Here is an 18,623-nt window from a genome sequence, read left to right on the forward strand (position 1 = left end):
GCGGTGGCAAGTGGTTACCCAGACACATGCAGATAAACAAAACACCACTCACTAGTGGGATTCAGAGGAAAAAACCACAAAGCTGCTCACAGGGAGGGCGAGAATCAAGCAGCAATGGAACTTGAGGCTCAGCAATGAGCCATAGGCCAGTGGAGCTAGGCAGATGCCTGAAGTCATGGCTCTATGAGAACTGGGCATAGCCAGACACCAGTACAAACCAGGGTTTTAATAAACAACACCCAGAATAGAAGCAATAGGAAACAGTCAAAGCCTTTGAATGCTGCGTTAATATCAGATATCTGAGCTGGTGTGAGCCCAAGGCAGGCAGCAAGGTGAATACAATCCCTTGTCATCATCCTCATCGAGACAGCCACAGCACTCAAGAGTGCTTCTTTAAAAACTTCAGGGGGCCTCAAGTATCAGTACCTCATTACCTAAAACACCTTCTCTACATTGCAGTGCCATCTTATTTAAAAAGTCTTCCATACCTTTGCTAAGTTGCAGTCCTATGAACAACCCCACACAGCTCTGGCTCTTTCTCTCTTCTTTCTGCATTTCTAGCTCACTGCTTCCTGTCCCTTCCTCCTCACAGCATAGGCAGCAGACTCCAACTAACTGACCACTCCACCCACTAACTCACTCTTTTATTACCCATAGCTGTGAGGGCAAGGCTGCTCCCACTCTGGTAATTAACACAGCTGCAACACATTAGGGGCAAGAGTGCCTTCAGCACTATCACTGTCTGTTCTCCCACAATCCCTGCCCTGTGTTCCAGCCCCAGGCAGGGCTGGGGAGAATGGTCTGGCCTTGGGCAGGTGGGGATTGACCCCAGAGGTCCCTTGAGAGGCTTGCAGGTGACCATGAGGTGAGGGTATGATGGCCTCAGCCAGGGCCCAGCCCGGAAGGGCCTGACCCTGCACAAAACAGTACTGCTGAGCCCCACAACCTGCTGAGACTGTAAACACTGTCCCCAGTTGCCAAGCTTGTATGACAGACAGATACAGCCACAGGAAGGCTCGTGGCAGGAACACATCAATTGACTTTTCAACACATACATTGGCTCCTTATCGTACACACTGCACACAGCGAGGTGTCCCATCCTTCCAGAGAAAAATCTTACACTAGGGTGGAGGGCTCCCTGCAAAGGGAACCTTCCCAGTCCAGTTCATCATGTTATCCCAGGAAAGAAGGGGAAGATGAGCCTCAGAGGGGTCACAGGGACCAAAACCCGTGCTGGGTGCTGGACATTTCTCACTGTGGAACCTGATCCTCTCTGTCCCTCACAAAAAAATCAAGAATAGGACAGTGTAATTGCACAGCATAATTAATTCTTACCAAAAAAGGCATTCAGTAACTTCTGCACCTGGATATTGCTGCCAACAGTCTGGTACACACCCTCTGTAGTGATTCCTAAGAGGAACCAAAGCCAAGAGCATTGGCTGAGGTTTCCCACTGGTGGTCCAAAAGTCCCCTCTAGTGGAATTGTTTTCCTGCTTCTGGGTTCTGTCCCATATCCCAGGCTCTGTCCCACTCCCCGGGCTCTGCAGGCAGGGGCTCCACTCACCCCAGCAACCAAGGCCACCAGCACCACCGTGGTCACCATGTCATGGTCAGGTGAGCACAGCCAGGACATGGGACACACCAGCCCACGCATCCCATTTCTGTGGGGTGCTGCTTTATCATGGATTTGCTCAAACCCCCACAGAAGACAAACACAGTGAATTAGAATCTGAAAACACTGGCCAGTGCTGGGACAGACAGAAACACTGTCTCTCCTAGCTCTACGAGCAGGGTCTTTGTGCCCCTGCTGCTCCCCACTCCAGTGGGCCTTGGCTGCCACAGCCTCAGCAGCTCCAAGCCCACATCTGGAGATGAATCCAGGCCCCTGTCCCACACTGGTGATGTTCACTGGTGCATGCTGGATGATATGTGACAGCCCAGAGGATGAGCTGCCACCCTTCCACCTGCTTCTGCTGCTTCTTCACAGACTGGGGCTGAAGCAGCCTGTAGCCACCCCTCGGCCCTGCTGCCAGAGCTGTTCCCCTGCCCAGCAGTGGGTGTGCTCAGGGCCAAAACTGAGTGTCCTGGGGTGACTGTGTATCCCCCAATCGTCTGTTGGGTGCAGGGGGGAGGGAAGCGCCGTTTGTTTTCCCCAGGAAAACTCTGCTCATCGGAGTGACCTTGAAGCGGGGGAGTTGGAACACGGCAAGACGAAAGAAGCTCTGTTGTTTTTTTGGTTTTTTTCCCAGCAGTTAGTTAGTTTAGTGCTAGCGTAGTTAGATTGCTACCTCCGCTGAGGTGTAGCGACCTGGTTCAGGAACGACACGGCAGCTACACCCAGGCTACTCGGTCTATCAGCTCACAGACATTAGTGTGGTGGACGGCTAATGGCGTTTATTAACTGGTTACATGGAGTTATAAAACTTCTGTTTGCTACATCACATCCGTCTGCTTACGTTACAAGTTAGGTATTGCTTACCTTATCAAGGACACTAACCAACTAAGAGTTGAGGGAGGGGTTCTGTCTGCCCGTACAGCGCGATATCTTCCGACCGCCTGTCCCTAATCTCCCACATTTCCCCCCCCTCTCATGACTAAATAAAAAAGTATAAAAGTATAAAAGTATAAAAGTATAAATGTTATAAAAGTATAAATGTTATAAAAGTATAAATGTCATAAAAGTATAAATGTCATAAAAATACAAAAGCTGTTAAAGTTAGTATAATAGGATACAAAAATAATATAAAATGTTAGTAACAAACACACTTCACGATAATTGCATGCGTTCGACAAATAGGATGTCGACTTTCTCTAAACGTCTTCTAACAAACGATACTAACTTGTTCAAAATGCAAGGCCCAAAAATCAATGTCAGGAGTATTATGGTGAGAGGGCCTATTAGGGTGGGAACAAGGGTGGCTAGCTATGGGGACTGATTGAACCATGACTCGAACCATCCTTGTTGGGCCTCTCTCTCTCTCTTTCTCTGGGCCAGTCTTCCTCTCAGTTCGGCCATGGAGTCTCGCACGACTCCGGCGTGGTCTGCATAAAAACAGCATTCTTCTCTCAAGGCAGCACACAGGCCTCCTTGCTGCATGAGCAAGAGGTCCAGTCCTCGCCTGTTCTGCAGGACGACTTCCGAAAGCGAGGAGATAGATCTTTCCAGAGAGGAGATGGATTTTTCAATTCTCAGTAAGTCTTCGTCAATTGTCATTTGCAGCTGAGAAAGTCTTTGATGTTGGGTCACGAGAGCTGAAACACCTGTGGCTGTGCCAGTGGCTCCTAGGCCAAGGAGCATTGCAATGGTTATACCTTTTATTACTTCTCTTTTGCGGAGCAGGATGGTTTCTTCTAAAAAGCGATACATTTCTTCTTCTTGGTGATACAGGACTCTAGGAACAATCAGAACTTGGACACAAAAGTCAGCAAGGTTATTGAATTTGCTAAGGTACACACAGGGAGTTATTCCAATTTGTTGACAGACCCACATTCCTGATAGGAACGGAACTGCCCACTTACCAGTCTTTTGGCTAGGTTGGATGAACTCAGTACAGATATTTCCCATCTGCTTTGCTACGGTTACACTGCCAAAGCATTTGCCTCGGCCTGTGACTTGACTCAGGGTAATTTCTCTCCGGGGGGTGTCCCACTTACAGTTGTGTGGATTGTTTGCTGCAGAGTATTCAAAAGGAGCATCAAGGGTGACACCCTCATAAAAAGGAGGTTCTGCATTATAACATAACCAGCATGATTTTGTAAAGTTCGGATTGGATTGGTTCAATGACAAAAAGGTAGCATTTAACACACTAAGAAACAGATTGTAAGGAGCTGACTTAGGGTTTTGGTAGATAGCTAAAGGACGGGATGAGGAGGAGGTGCCAGATGTGGCTTCCCTCTTTTGTCTGCGTGCTGCGAGATTCTGATAGGGTTTGAATGACTGGGGCACTGAAGGTGGCAGTCTGATAATTTGCACGTTTGCCCAATTTAAATGCTTGGCTGCATTTAAAGCATGCCATTTTTATCTTCTTCCAGTCTGTGAGGGGAGTTCGTTCTGACTTCCTCTTAACCTAAGTAGAAACATTGTTGTTACTGATTTTATATACTGTTACTTCTTCTTTGTCAGAGCCGGAGTCAGAGCCGGCAGCAGAGGACCGGCTGTCCCAGTCCCAGCTAGAGTCCGGTTCAGAGCCGGAAGTCGACTGACTGGCTGCTTCCGGGCTCTGGAGCCTTTTGGTTGGGCTCCGACCCGGCCCCTTTCCCTCAGGGCTGGGCCGCCCTTTCCCCCTTGGCCCCCACCCCTTTCCCTCAGGGCTGGGCTACTCCTTCCCCCTGGGCCTCCTGCACCTGCGCTCCCCCCGCCTCCTGCTGTGGGAGCTTCTTGCCTTAGAAAAACGCGCTTTTTGGCAAAGATTAGCTTCAGCTCTATCTTTGCGCTCTCCTCCCTTTTTCTGCTCGCGCGCCCCCGCATTCGCAAACGAGCTCTCTTTGTTTTCAGCGCTATCTTGAGGCGCATAAGGTGGAGGTCCCTCCCCTGCTTTTTCAGCATTCCTAGCTTCTTTAGCTAGACCGTTGTAAAATGACTGTATCTGTTTTATCTCTTCAGTGAGCGGCCTTGAGCCCGGGGGCCTCAAAGCAAGCTCTTGACCTTCTGAGCCCGAGCCCATACATTCAGCCAAACCGACTTCATCAACACTCTGAGCATTATCACTAACATTCAGAGTACATTCTTTTACAGTCTGAAAATTCTCAACAACAGTTCCCTCTGAGAAAGTTTGCGTTGCTGCTGCAATACCTAATTGGGGGGAAACCTTTAAACAATTTCGCGCAGCTCTCCAGGTGTCTTGTTCTTGCAACGCCTTCTGTAAAGATTTTACAACCCTTCCCCATGCTTTAAGATTTTTCCCTGAGCTGGAAGACATTGTGTCTTCGGCAAGAGCTTTAGTACATTGATCCCAAACATCTGGGTGGAGGATATCCACCGGACGATCAATAATACTAAGTTGCAAAAGCCTCGTCACTGCGAGGGTAAAATCTTTTGCTTTACAATCAATTCCCCACTGCTTATGAATCTGAGAAACGACCTTCACGAGAGCTTCCATCCTCTGCGTGGGTCCGGAGGCGTCCCTCCCGCCGAGCTGGACCAGCCGCTCGGCCGTCGTTCACCCGTCCAGGCGACTCCCGATCTCCCGGGCGACTCCTGGGTTTCGGCACCACTTGCTACCTCCGCTGAGGTGTAGCGACCTGGTTCAGGAACAACACGGCAGCCACACCCAGGCTGCTCGGTCCATCAGCTCACAGACACCAGTGTGGTGGACGGCTAATGGCGTTTATTAACTGGTTACATGGAGTTATAAAACTTCTGTTTGCTACATCACATCCGTCTGCTTACGTTACAAGTTAGGTATTGCTTACCTTATCAAGGACACTAACCAACTAAGAGTTGAGGGAGGGGTTCTGTCTGCCCGTACAGCGCGATATCTTCCGACCGCCTGTCCCTAATCTCCCACATTAGATGCTGTAGAATAGCTGAAGCTTTTTGCCTTTTTTTTTTCTTTTTTTCCCTTGTTTTCTTTTTCTTTTTTTTTTTTTTTTTTCCTTCCTTTTTGCTTTTTTGCCCTCTCCTCGGAACTGTTCCAGCCTCTCCGGACTAAGGACCTGGGGAAGCACCGGGGGCCTCCACGGGGGACCCACCCCACCCCACCAAGACCAGCCCTGTACATCTCCTTTTCTCCCAACGCCAGCGGAGATGGAGCGGTGGAGCACAGTGACTATCTTCAAGAGGAGACTTTCTTACTTTAAGTTTGTTATCCCTCCGTAAGCAGCACAAAGCTCTTGTCATCGGGTATTGTGCTGGGAGTGCTTTGCCTGTTTATTAAACAGGTTTTTTCCACTTCTCTCTGAGGAAATCTTTTCCCGAACCGGTTGGAGGAGGGGAGGGAGGCCCCGTGGGAGGGTTTCTCCCAAAATCTTCCTGAAACCACCACACTGAGAAAACCACAAGTGAAAACAGCATAAAGGTAGAAGTTCAACCCCAACTGGCTTGGTCCAACATTCCAAACCAGGTGGGATTTCTGCTCCCAAAGAACATGCATTTAACTGAACACACATTCCTCAGCTAAAAGCTGAAGTCCTGTGTCAGTGGCTAACACTGCACTGCAGGAACTACAGTGTAACTCAAGGCCATGGGAAGCACGGCCAGGCCAAGTGAGCTCCTCACCTTTGGTCTCCACTGCATTGATGCACTTCCAAACAAACTTGAAGCCCACCTCGTTCAGCTCCACTGTTTTAGACAAAGAAGTCGTGTTAGCTGCCTGAGCACTCTTGGAGACCCCTGGGACCCCCCCCAGCCCCAGCCTTTCTCAGCACCCAGAGCTGCATTGCCCCAGCACACAGAGTGTTCACACCTGCACCCGCATTCCCTACCCCCTCAGGAAACACTGGCATTCTGGACATCCTGACAAAGAGTTATTAGTTCCATATGTTCTCCCATTTTTATTCAAATTTATTTTTAGTTGCAGCACTGCTCTTTACCCCCTCTCTGTCTTTGATAAAAACAGTGTCAATGTTTAATAATAATAATAATAATAATAATAATAATAATAATAATAATAATAATAATTTGGATTGTGTCTGATAAAGACTTGAATAATCACTTCCAGAGCAAAATCTGTGGTTAAAGCTCTTCCTCATCATGGGACTCTGTAATTTCTGCTTATCTACATCACTAGGATTAAAAGGCAAAACCAATCCAGCTTGATGTGCTGAGGAAAGCTGAGCACAGGGCTTGCTCCACTGAGCTGGGGAATCCTATGGGATCCCTTCATTTTCAGCAGGTTGTTTATACTGATTCTGTCTGCTCTGAGCAACAGCCACATCAAGCTCAGACGTCTCTTAGCCCTACCCCAGGAATAAGCACAGACCCATCTGGTGCTTGATACTAAGGGCTATGATACCACTGGAATTCTTACCAGATCTAATCTATGACAAATAGAGAATGTTTATTCAGTGAAACCCTAATTCACATTCCTCCCAGTGTGTGATGTGAACACAACCACACAGTAGGTTTGTGCTCATGCTTCTGGGAATGCTCCCCCTGTGTTCATTAGAGCCAGCTAGTTACAGTGCTGATGAAGTGAGCTCTGAGGCAGAATGCGGGTTTCACCCAACTAACAGAGCCCCAGAGGGGTTCCAGGACTCTGTAGTGTGTCTCAGTGTTCCAGGGCTCTGCAGGGTACACCCCACTGCTGAGAGGGGGGACGTGGGACATGGTGGTGGGTGGGAGATCCAAGGAACTCAATGCCACCTCTATTGCCCTATTATAACCTTTGTTAAGGGGCACATCCTCAGAATCTCTCACTGGGGTTTGGAGGTGCAAATTGAACCTCACATCCCACTACTCCTGGCTAAATAAAAGCTGCTCACTGCAGTTCTGTGCAACTTGTTCTTATCTGGGTTCAGTGCCAGACACTGTGGTATAAGAACAGAAGTGACAGTGCTGTCACGGAGCAGGGACAGTGCTACTCAGCAGGAATTGAGGATGAGTGTATCTGCAAGGAAAATCCTGCCTGGCCTCGAGGCTATGAGAGCCCAAAGAACAGCAACAGAAGTGACTCACTTTCTTCCTGCTTCTTGATGGGACTGTGATAAATCTGCAAAGGGGGAGGGAATGGGGGAGGGAGAAGCAAAAACATCATCAGCATGATTTGGTATTTACTTCTGAAAGAAAATGCAGCGTCCCATAAATCACCCCTAGATTACCCAGAGGCAATCACAGCCAAAAAGATAATGTCCCATAGAAATCTCTTTATAATTAGGCAAATGTCCTAGGGTAACTTTATGATGCTTGTATCCTCAATCGTCTGTTCTGTTTGTGCTGTATATTGAGTCCTGTGCCTTTAAGACTGGTTCTAAGAGCAAGGAGAAGCGCGGAGTTTGTTTTGAGAAAACTGCCTGACTCCTCCACATTCTTCTGCGGACGGCGTGTTCGGCGGAGGCTTGGAGAGACTGCAGGACAGAGATTTTTTTTTTTTGCTTTTAGTTAGTTTCAGCTAGCTAGGGCAGAGAAGTTCCCTGGACTGTTTTTGGTTTTTTTTCCTTTTCCTTGGAACTGTTTAAACCTGCTCTGGACTGAAAACCCAGGGGAGCACTGGGGGCTGCACCTGTGGCCCACCGGGGCCTGGACCTCGGCATTTTTCCAGCAGCGACGGAGAGACTGGGACTGAGGAGAGACTGAGAGAGAGCCAAGCTACACCCACGGCAAGGACTTTCTCAATTTGCCATCTCACTTCAGAAGGAGAGGTTTTATTGTTTCATATTATTCATTCTTTATACTTGTATGCACTTCATTTGTTTAGTAAAATAGTTTTTTCCACTTTTCTCCAAAGAGGTTTTTTTACCGGACCAGTTGGAGGGAGGGGCCACTTGAGTTTGCTTCCTTAGAGGGATCCTATACAGGGGTTTTCTCCCAAATTTGTCCCAAACCAAGACAGGCATGAACCCATTATCCACACAATCAAGGAGTTTCTGCTGTCTCCCTGCATTTAAGTGGGGCACCTATTGCTAGGGAAATTCTTTGTTCTGTAGGCAAACCACAGGGCTCTGAGCTTTGCTCAGACTGAAGGAAGGGAACACCAGTAGGCACAGAAAGGTGGGAGAACAGGGGTGCAGGATGGGCAGTGACCACTTTGAAAAGGTGGATAAGAGCAGGGACAGACAAAACATCATTTGCAGCAGGTACTGAGGAGCAGGAATAGGAGCAAACCAGCCCCGGAAAGGCCGGTCCTCAGGCGGGCTGGCACAGCAAGGGATCATCCCGAGATTTAAGGGGGAAACCCCAAATCCCCAGTGGGAGCTGAGGGAAGGGCATGGAGCCCATGGCAATCGTGCAGCACTGATCCCAAGCAGCACCCGCCGGTAGAGGACGCTGCTCGGCAGCGCATTCCAGCTGGGAACAGCTCCAGGAACACTCACCGGCTCCTTCCCATCCATGGCCTCCATCCACAGCCTTCGGTTGGCTTCTGAAAGCGCCTGCAGTGTGATGGTCCCGGACCTGCGCAGAATTCCCCCAGGGACAGGCAGGGAAAGCAAGAAAAGGTTTTTTTAATAGAAAGCAAAGAGGGACTTGCTGCAGGCCTGTGCAGTTTGGGGCCACCAGACATGAAGCCTCTCACCTTTCATTAGTTTCAATGTCAAAACAAAACCTTTTGTCTATGGAGTCAGTCTTTCTCCTTACACAGGATTTCAGGGTCAGGTCCAACGTTCCCTATGAGAGAACATGAAAGCCAAGGTGAGAGGACAGAGACATGGGAGATTCTGGGCTCCTCAGGCCCCTCAGCTGCAGCCCAGCATACACGGTGCCTGTCCTGACATTCTGATGGCATTGGTACCAGGAGCACAGGTGGTCTTCCCACCACCATCACAGGCAGACATAAGAGGCTCTAAGTTCCAGGCTTGCTCTCAGCCAGAGAATCTTCTTGTGAAAAACGCCAATCATTTGTTTTAAAATTTTGACAGTTTAATAGTAAATAAGATGGTTATAAAAATAGAATTAGAGTAAAAAATTGAACAATTAGGGTTAGGACAATACGAGACAATAAAAACAAAGTTACAGACGTCTGGGTGCCTCCCCGAGCAAAAAGCTCCAAAGAAGGTCCCCCGTTAACAAAGGATTATCTCTTAAAAGCAATAGCCTGTTGAATATTCATACATTTCATACATGATGCATTAATTCCATTCAAACAAAGAATTGTCTCTGGTTAGTGTCATTTTTTTCCCTTTAATCTCTATGGCGTCTTCAGGGCTGAGCAAAGCAGGAGAAGTGGGTCTCTTCTGATAAGGAAGTAGTAAATCCTTTTTTCTCTGAAAGATTTACGTTTTCCTGTGGTTGGTATATAAAAACTACATTTTAACTGCAAAACTACATTTACTATACTATCAAAATATTAATACAACATTAACAATCAATACAACATAATACATATAGTAAATATCTTGCATAGAGCCATATAATATGCACTTTTCATGATCCTCCCTTGTGGAGTTTCTTTATGAGACCAGATGACCGCCAATGGCAAAAGGAAAGAGCCTGCTCTTTGTCCGAGGGGGGGGATTATTGCTTTATTTGCCCAAGAGCTAGTTTTAGCTCCTTTCCCGTCCTCGCCGGAGCCAGCGTTCCTGAGGCCCCACCCATCCTGCGGCTTTTTCCCCAGTTTTGTTCGTTATTATCTCTACAGTAGCTTGAAGTCTTATAATACAATTTAGCATATAAATTGGGGTTCGATATCCCCAACTCCCATCTTGTGCCCAGGTGGCTGGCCCATATGTTTCCAGTATGCGTTCAGGGGGCCATTCCTCATCTCCCCATTTTTGGAATCCTTTAATCAAATCCCTTTTGTTTCTCTTTAGATCCTCATAAACTGGTATCCTTAACTGATCCCCATCAGGTCCTGGTAAAAGAAAAAATCCTGGCTGTATAATTCCCAGAGTACAGCTCCCTTTCCACAGGGAGGGGAGTTTTGGGTATGCTCTTTTTCCACATATCCAAAATAAGCCGTCTGGAGCTTTCCAATAGTTAAATTTTTGTTGATCTATATTCTCCCAAAATTTGGAAATTTCTGGGATGCCATAGTAAGGATTTTTATCTGTATCATTACACTGAAAAAGTTTTATCTTGTTATCATACTTACAATTCACTTTTTTTGCTTTTTCTTGGGCCCAATACACGGTTGGTTCTTCTGGGACCCACCATACAGAAGTTCCATTACTAACCTTATATCTTTCACAGGGTGTTTTTCCTACTTTATGAATGAACCTTTTCCCAGTGCGCCAGAGACATTCTTCCCCTATCACTGTTGAGCTTAAAATCCACCCTTCTGGTCTGTTTTCTCCACTTGTACTTGCTTGGTTCCATTTGAGGAGCTCAATTGGGCCTAAGCTGCTGCCTTTCCATGGCCATTCTTCTGACATCAAAGCCCCTCCACAGACCCAACAATTGGTTATGTTAAGTTCCTTACTTATTCTTTCCCCCAATTCTACGAACTGATTTTTACCCGTCCTTGAGATATCTATTTCTTTTTCTAATTGCTGTTCAAATTTTGTATACAAATCGTCGATTGAAATTGGCACAGGTTTAGGTGGTTGTACTGACTTAGCCTTTTTGCTTATCAATTGCTCTTTTACTAAGTCTTGTGCTTTGTGCCCAATAATGTAGGTAAAACAAATCCATCTCTCCTCTTTTGGGCATTGACTTCCCATCCTGCTACCACTTGTTCCTAAGTTCTCTGCGATCCAGTACTTTTTCCCTTTATGTATGCAATTGCCTAATTTGGATGGGTTATAACAGTGACTGTTGACATGAGTGTGAGAAATGAAAAAAGAACCTCAGTGTCTTTCCATGTACAGCTTTTGGTAACACCTATAGCATGGCCTTGTCGATATCCCAAAAGGGAAAAGACAAAAATTGAGTGACAGAAAAAGGAGTAACAGAGGTCCAGTATGGCTTATACTCCCACCTCCCATGCCTATGGGGTTGCAACCCACAGCAGGTGTATTTGATCTTCTTGGTGGCAAATACAGAGGCCAATCTGGTCTTTCCCTCTATTTCCTTGTCACTTTCTCTTAGCTAATTTCCAGACAAATCGTTTTTGACACTCCTTAACTGTCGTTTCCCACTGTTCTTCAGGTATCTCCCATTCAACAGGCACTAATAATTCCCATCCACAAAACAAAGTTATTATTTCAGTTTCTTTGAATTCTACCTAGATAGGAGATCAATTTGGCCCTTGACACTTCCTGCAACGAGAGCGTCGATTGTGTGAACTACAATATCAATTCTTCCCACAATCTAAACATTTACATTTAACCCAGCTAGCATGTCTGGTATTTGGGTGGATCAAACAGGGTATTTGGTCTGGCACTGATGGAAGTCGCAACTCCTCTTCCTCTTTGCATAAATCACAGGCTAAGGCGTGAATACAAGAGTTCTCTGTCTGAAACAGTCCTGATCCTCCTGTTTGGAGTGGAAGTATTTCTCCCCAAGGAGGGTATCAGAGGTGTCTCAAAGCTTGTCCAGGCGGTACTTGAAACCACTGATATAAGCTTGGCCTTATCTCCCAATTAGGTGTGATCCTGTGTATGTTTCTTGGACCATTTGGGTCTTCCCAGTTCATTACCACCCAGTCCCCGTTTAAGAGTCAATTTTGTATCACCCAGTTCAGATGTAATCGTCCACTCCTTAGGTTCTTCCACAGGTCCTTTGATTCTGCTGGCGTGGATCCACCCTCGTTCCTTGGTCCGGATCGCAGCCTCGATCGTCAGCAATACCTGAAAAGGACCTTCCCATTAAGGAGTTAAAGATTGTTCTTTCCAGGTTTTTACTAGCACCCATTCCCCTGGATGAACATTATGGATTTTAAAGTCTAAAGGTGTGGTTTGAGGGATTATTCCTTTCAACCGTAGGTTTTCAAGAGTGTTCACAATGGTGTTAACGTATCTTTTAACACTCATTTCCCCTACCTCATAGGTAGCATTTTCATGTTGGGTGGTCAAAAAAAAGGTAACACAAACATCATTTCATAGGGTGACACTCCCAGGACTGACCTGGGTTGTGTTCAGATCCTCAATAAGGCTAAAGGTAGGCATTGTATCCATGACATTTGGGTTTCAACTATTAATTTGGTCAAAGTTCTCTTTAAAGTCTGGTTCATCCTTTCTACACGACCAGAACTCTGTGGATGCCATGGGGTATGCAGCTCCCATTTTATCCCTAAAAATTGAATTATTTGTTGTAACACTTTTGACGTAAAATGCGTTCCTCTGTCCGAGTCTATTCTATTAACCATCCTGTATCTGGGAATAATCTGTTCTAAAAGGGTCTTACTTACCATGTTGGCTGAGGCCTTGGTAGTGGGAACTGCTTCTACTCAATGAGTTAGATGGTCTGTCTTTACTAATAAATACTTCCATCTTTGTACTTGAGGAAGTTCAGTAAAATCTACTTGGATACTTTGAAATGGTCGAAGAGCTAACTTACGACCTTCTAATGTTGTTTTTCTCATCACCTTTTTGTTTATCCTTTGGCAAGTTATAAATTTTTCAGTTACTTGCTTTGCTACTCCAAAAATCCCAATGCATCCATAGTTCCTTAAAAAATGATCACACAAGCCTGAGTACCCCAGTGGGTTTTCTGATGCATGTCTTCTAATATTTTTCTAGCCAGTATTTTATTAATTGTCTTCCATCAGGAAGTTTCCATTTCCCTGATTCAGCCTGTTCTCCTCCTATCTTGTTTAATTCTTTTTTCTCTGCTTCACTAAACTTTGGGATTTCCAATGTTTCCTCATTTGGAGTTAATATTAACATAACTCTTTCAGCTCCATTTTCTGCTGCAACCTTAGCTTCCTGATCTGCCAAATTATTTCCTCTTATTTCTGGGGTCACTCCTCTTTGGTGTCCCTTAATGTGTACTATAGCTATTTCTTCAGGTAGTTTTAATGCCTCTAAAATCTCTAAAATGAGTCCCTCATGTACTAATCCTTTTCCTCTTGAGTTAAGTAATCCTCTTTCTTCCCAAATTTTTCCAAAAGTATGTACTACTCCAAAAGCATGCCTCGAATCAGTATATATAGTTCCTTTCTTGTGTGCTAAATATTCCAGTGCCTTTTTTAGAGCATATAATTCACAAGTTTGAGCTGACCGGTTTGAAGGTAATTTTCCTTTTTCAATAGTTTGCATGTTTTTTCCATCAACTACTGCATATCCTGACATTCTTTTTCCTTGTAGACATCTGGAGGAACCATCCACATAGATTATTTCCCCTTCTGAAAGGGCTTGTTCTTCAAGATCCCCTCGAACTTTTGTTTGGTATTGGATAATTACTAAACAATTATGTATTAGGTTATCTGCTGGTTCTCCATATAAGAATTGAGCTGGATTTAAACTCCTGTTTACTTCTAATGTCAGATCATCACTATCTATCAAGATTGCTTCATATTTTAACATTCTAGAGTCTGTCAACCATTTTTCAGCTTTCTGATTTAACACATTTCGAACCGCATGAGGTGTGCACACAATTAGTTTACCTCCAAGAGTAAGTTTACGACTTTCTTCTACCAGGATTGCAGTAGGGGCCATAGCTTGAATACACACTGGCCAGCCGTGGCTCACTGGGTCTAACATCTTTGATAAATAAGCTACTGGTCTCTTTACTCCTCCCCACTCCCGGACCAGAACTCCATGAGCTACCCCCTTTTCTACATTCACGTACAGATGAAAGGGTTTTTCTAGTGAAGGTAAGCTTAAAGCTGGTATTGAGGCCAGTTTTAACTTCAGTTTTTCTAATTTATCATCATCTTCCTTGGTCCATTTTATATTATCTCCCTCTGTCAACTTTTCATACAAAAATTTTACTGCCTGTGTGTACCCCTCAATCCATAATCTACAATATCCCAATAATTCGAGTAGTTCTCTGATTTCCCTCTTTGAAGAGGGAGGTATAAGGGATAAAATTCCTGCAATTTTCTCTGGATTGAGCCTTCGACTACCCTTACTTATCAAGTGTCCAAGATATTTTACCTCTGGTTCCTTTAATCTCTATGGCATCTTCAGGGCTGAGCAAGGCAGGAGAAGTTGGTCTCTTCTGATAAGGAAGTAGTAAATTCTTTTTTTCTCTGAAAGATTTACGTTTTCCTGTGGTTGGTACATAAAAACTACATTTTAACTGCAAAACTACATTTACTATACTATCAAAATATTAATACAGCATTAACAATCAATACAACATAACACATATAGTAAATATCTTGCGTAGAGCCATATAATATGCACTTTTCACAGTAAGGCACCCTGCTACTGAGCTGCGGGGGCTGAGCACCACCACCCCCCCCCCCCCCCCCCCCCCGCTGACTCCCGGGCAGAGGAAGAAAGTTGTCGGGGGCTCCTTTTTAGGAGCTTAAATTCCCCGGCTCTCAGGTGGTTTTAGAGTTCTGGCCCTCTGCAAAGCTCTGTGCCAAACGCAGGAAAAGACGGAGTCTTCAAGGTTACATGCTTCGTTTATTAGTTCTTATCTTACAATTTTCTCAGTGTCCAAAAGATGTTTGCCGCGGCTCGGACATCTGGTGACTCCCCCCGTCTCTGGGCTGTCCTTATCTTTTATACTAATTGCTACGTATTCTTTATTTACTATTTATTACCAATGTCTATCACTATTACTAAAAAGGTCATCTTTACTCTGACCCAATCCTCACTAACTACTTTGTGCCAACGTCACTGCAGAAATGGAGTGAGGGAACAAGAAGGAAGAAGAAAGAGACAACACCCTAAATTCTCCATCTTGCCCCATTCACTTCAATGCCAAGAATCCCAAACTCACTGTTTTTTCACCCTGTGATATACTAAACTACTATTTTTACACTCTTGTGGCCTGCAATGCTTCCTGCAGTGCAAGAAGCCTCCCCCATGGACTGAAATCAAATCCAGTGTGTCTCTGAGCTCTGGGCTCTGGGCTGGGGTCCCAGACCCCCCTGCCCAGGTCCCTGACCCTCCAGGGCAACCAAAGGAATGCCCTGGACTCCAACAGAAAGTGGGGAGGAGGAAAGCCCAGCCTGCTGGAGAGACTATGCAGATAAGATCAAAGGAAGCTTTGCAGCTGGGCAAGTGGCCCTGCAGCAGCCAGAACCCAAAGACTCTGGCCCAGCCCAGTGAGGCCTGACCCTATCACCTTCGGTCACCGGTCACCGAAGAGAAGAACCATTGTGCCTCCTGCAGACCTGGGAGAAGTTAACTCTTTCTTTGATGGATGAGACTTACAAAAGCACCGGCCCTTCTCTGAGTGAGAACAAAGTGATTGAACTGTAAAGAGACATAGCATGAAACTAAAGTCAGTGGAGAGAGAGAGTAAAGGTCCTAAGTGGGAGAAAGGATTGAAGAGTTGATTCATTTGGCTGGATTTCTCTTGTGAAATCATGGAGAATGGACTAACCTGCCCTGTAATATATGAATGCTGTTTGGGGGGATGCATGGCTCTAGTTAGAACAGAAGAAAAGTGATATGAAGCCCTTTGCTCCTAGGAAAAAGGAGATCTCTAGTTCTTGAGATGAAGATGCTTTTGGAGACAGAAGAAGAGAATCTTTGTTTTATACTAGAAAAGGCATCCTTAAACGGTACCCTAAATAAGCAGACATGGCCCATGTGTTATGTAATAAATACAATCGACCAAATTCGATAAATCAAAATTTGGAATTTTATTGAGAGACAGAATGACAGTCTCAGACAGCCACAATTAAAAGGACAGCGTCGAGCCCGGGGTCGGTGCTGGGTGAACAATGATAACACACTCTGCCAGTCTGTTATCCCCCAAGTTCACATTTCTGGCTTGCAGCAGCCTCTTTTTATACACTGGTTCGCTGAGAGAAACTCGGGATTTCGACGGTCCTTCCTCCGAGGCATCTTCATTAAACATTCATGTTCTAGTTCTAAGAGTTTGAATAGGGCGGAGGGGGAGGACAATGCCGTTAATGGCTGTGGCCAGGTGTGGTGTGGAGATGTTAATTTCAGGAGGAGACGGTCTAGCTATCGATCTGATGTAATCATCTGGTTCTCCGGGCTCTCATCTCCTTTTTCTGTTGTCATTGTTCTTTTCTAACGTTTCCCGGCAGAGGCATTTTTGGGTCTCCCTTTCTGGTAATTCCAATCATTTTTATTTCGTGTCCCTCCCATGTCTTTCAGGCAAGAGAAATTCCTGTGCCTTTTCCGAGCTACTTTTCTCTGAGTTAACTCTTAACATACGGGATTAAAAAAAAAACTTATAGAGATTGCATTACACTTTATATCTTTTAACACAAATTAACTTTAGGACATATATCACAGATATATGACCTAAAGTTAATTCGTGTTAGGTAATGTGATATGTAATTCATTCACGGTGAAATGTAATGGTATGCAATATAAAATTGATCTGCGTTCGGTCTGATTTAAGATCTGTAAACCTAAAGTGTGTTTAGGGTTAACTAAGACTAAAAGCTGCACGGAGGGACACAAGGGTTGGGGGAAAGAAAGAATTTCTGCCGGGAACCGCTTCGGGAATGTTGGAGTCCAGGGCATTCCTTTGGCTGCTTTGGAGGGTCAGAGACCTGGACAGGGGGGTCTGGGAAAAGCCCCCGACACGGGATAACCAAACAAAAAAACTAAAAGAATGGAAAATGGGAGATGGGCGCGCTAACGATCGAACGATTTGGATAAGATCGGTATCTTATCTGTTCCAGCCCGATTTAACATTTCCAAACCTTCTCTGGACCCGGCAATCATGGCATTGTTCCACTCTGAGAATCTATTCAACGGACCCCAGACCTGAACATGAATACCTAATGAAGCTACCACAGAACAAGAGTTCTATGGTCGCTGTCCACTCTCAGCAAAAGACTGTATAAAAACCAGCAGTGCTGGACACAATTTGTGAACAGAGGGGGTGACGGATTGACAGAGTCCGTTACTGCGTTCACCCAGTGCCGAAACCCCGGGGTTCGATGCTGTCCCTTTTAATTGTGGCTATTGGAGACTGAGTTTAAGTCTCAAAATAAAATTCTAAATTTTGATTTATTGAATTTGGCTTGTTGATTTATTACAGCCCATATGCAGTGTTGAGAAAGATGCTAATGGGAAGGACTTCACAAAAGCAGGTTCCTGGGCGGCTGTCTTTGTGAGAGTTGAGATCCACAAGAGAACTGTACTATGTTGTGGGTGGGGAATCTCCATGGAAGTTCTAAGAGAGACTCCTCTTCCAAGGAACTGATGAAAGATTATTTTTAAATGGTCAAACTGACTGAAAATTACAAGTTTTGTCTCTTTACATTGCTTGTGGGTGTTATGGGTTGGCACAGTTTGGTTTTTTAGTTATAGAGGAATATTTTTCCAGGTCGGGACCTTGGAATTGCTTTAGACAGGGCAGGGACCTATCAGAAGGCTAGTTTGGGATATTGGCATCTGTTTTGACAACTGAGAATGTCAAATGCAACATGGGAAGTACCCATATAAAACCCTGATTTCCTGCAGGTCAGCCTTTTTCCCCTTGGCCAGAGAGAGAAAGGTAACATCGTACAGCAGCCAGGGGTCGGCTGGGCTGTGCCTCCGGGCCCCATCTGCTGCCAGCAAGGGGGGGGGGGGGCTGGGCAGGCCCACTGGGCAGGCCCCTGATACCAACTACAGGCCTGGCTGGGCCGGGGCCCGCCCCAGTTTAAACTCAGAGGTGGGCAAAAAAGGCATTGATGATCCTGCCTGGTTTTTTTTTGATTCCAGACTGCCTGGGTCCTCTGATCTCTGATCTTTCTTCCTGAGTTCTTCCCCCCCTCACCAGCATGGCCTTGAAGATCTAACACCATGAGCTGCAGCAAGAGAGAAAAAGACTCTGGGCAGATTTAACCCTTTCCTGGCAACATGAAGCTTCCAAAACCTAACCCCTCCCTGAGAGAGAAAAGAAAGGGACACAGTGAACATAGAGAAGAAACAGCATGAAGTCAGTGGAGCAAGAGTGAAAGGACTATTGGGACAGGGGGTTGAGGAGTTTGTCGTTCCATCCTTATAGAGCCATGGAAATGAACTCTATAGTTAGATTATCCCTTTACATCATGGGA

This window comes from Hirundo rustica, chromosome W, assembly GCF_015227805.2.
Source record: "Hirundo rustica isolate bHirRus1 chromosome W, bHirRus1.pri.v3, whole genome shotgun sequence".
NCBI classification, from domain to species: domain Eukaryota; kingdom Metazoa; phylum Chordata; class Aves; order Passeriformes; family Hirundinidae; genus Hirundo; species Hirundo rustica.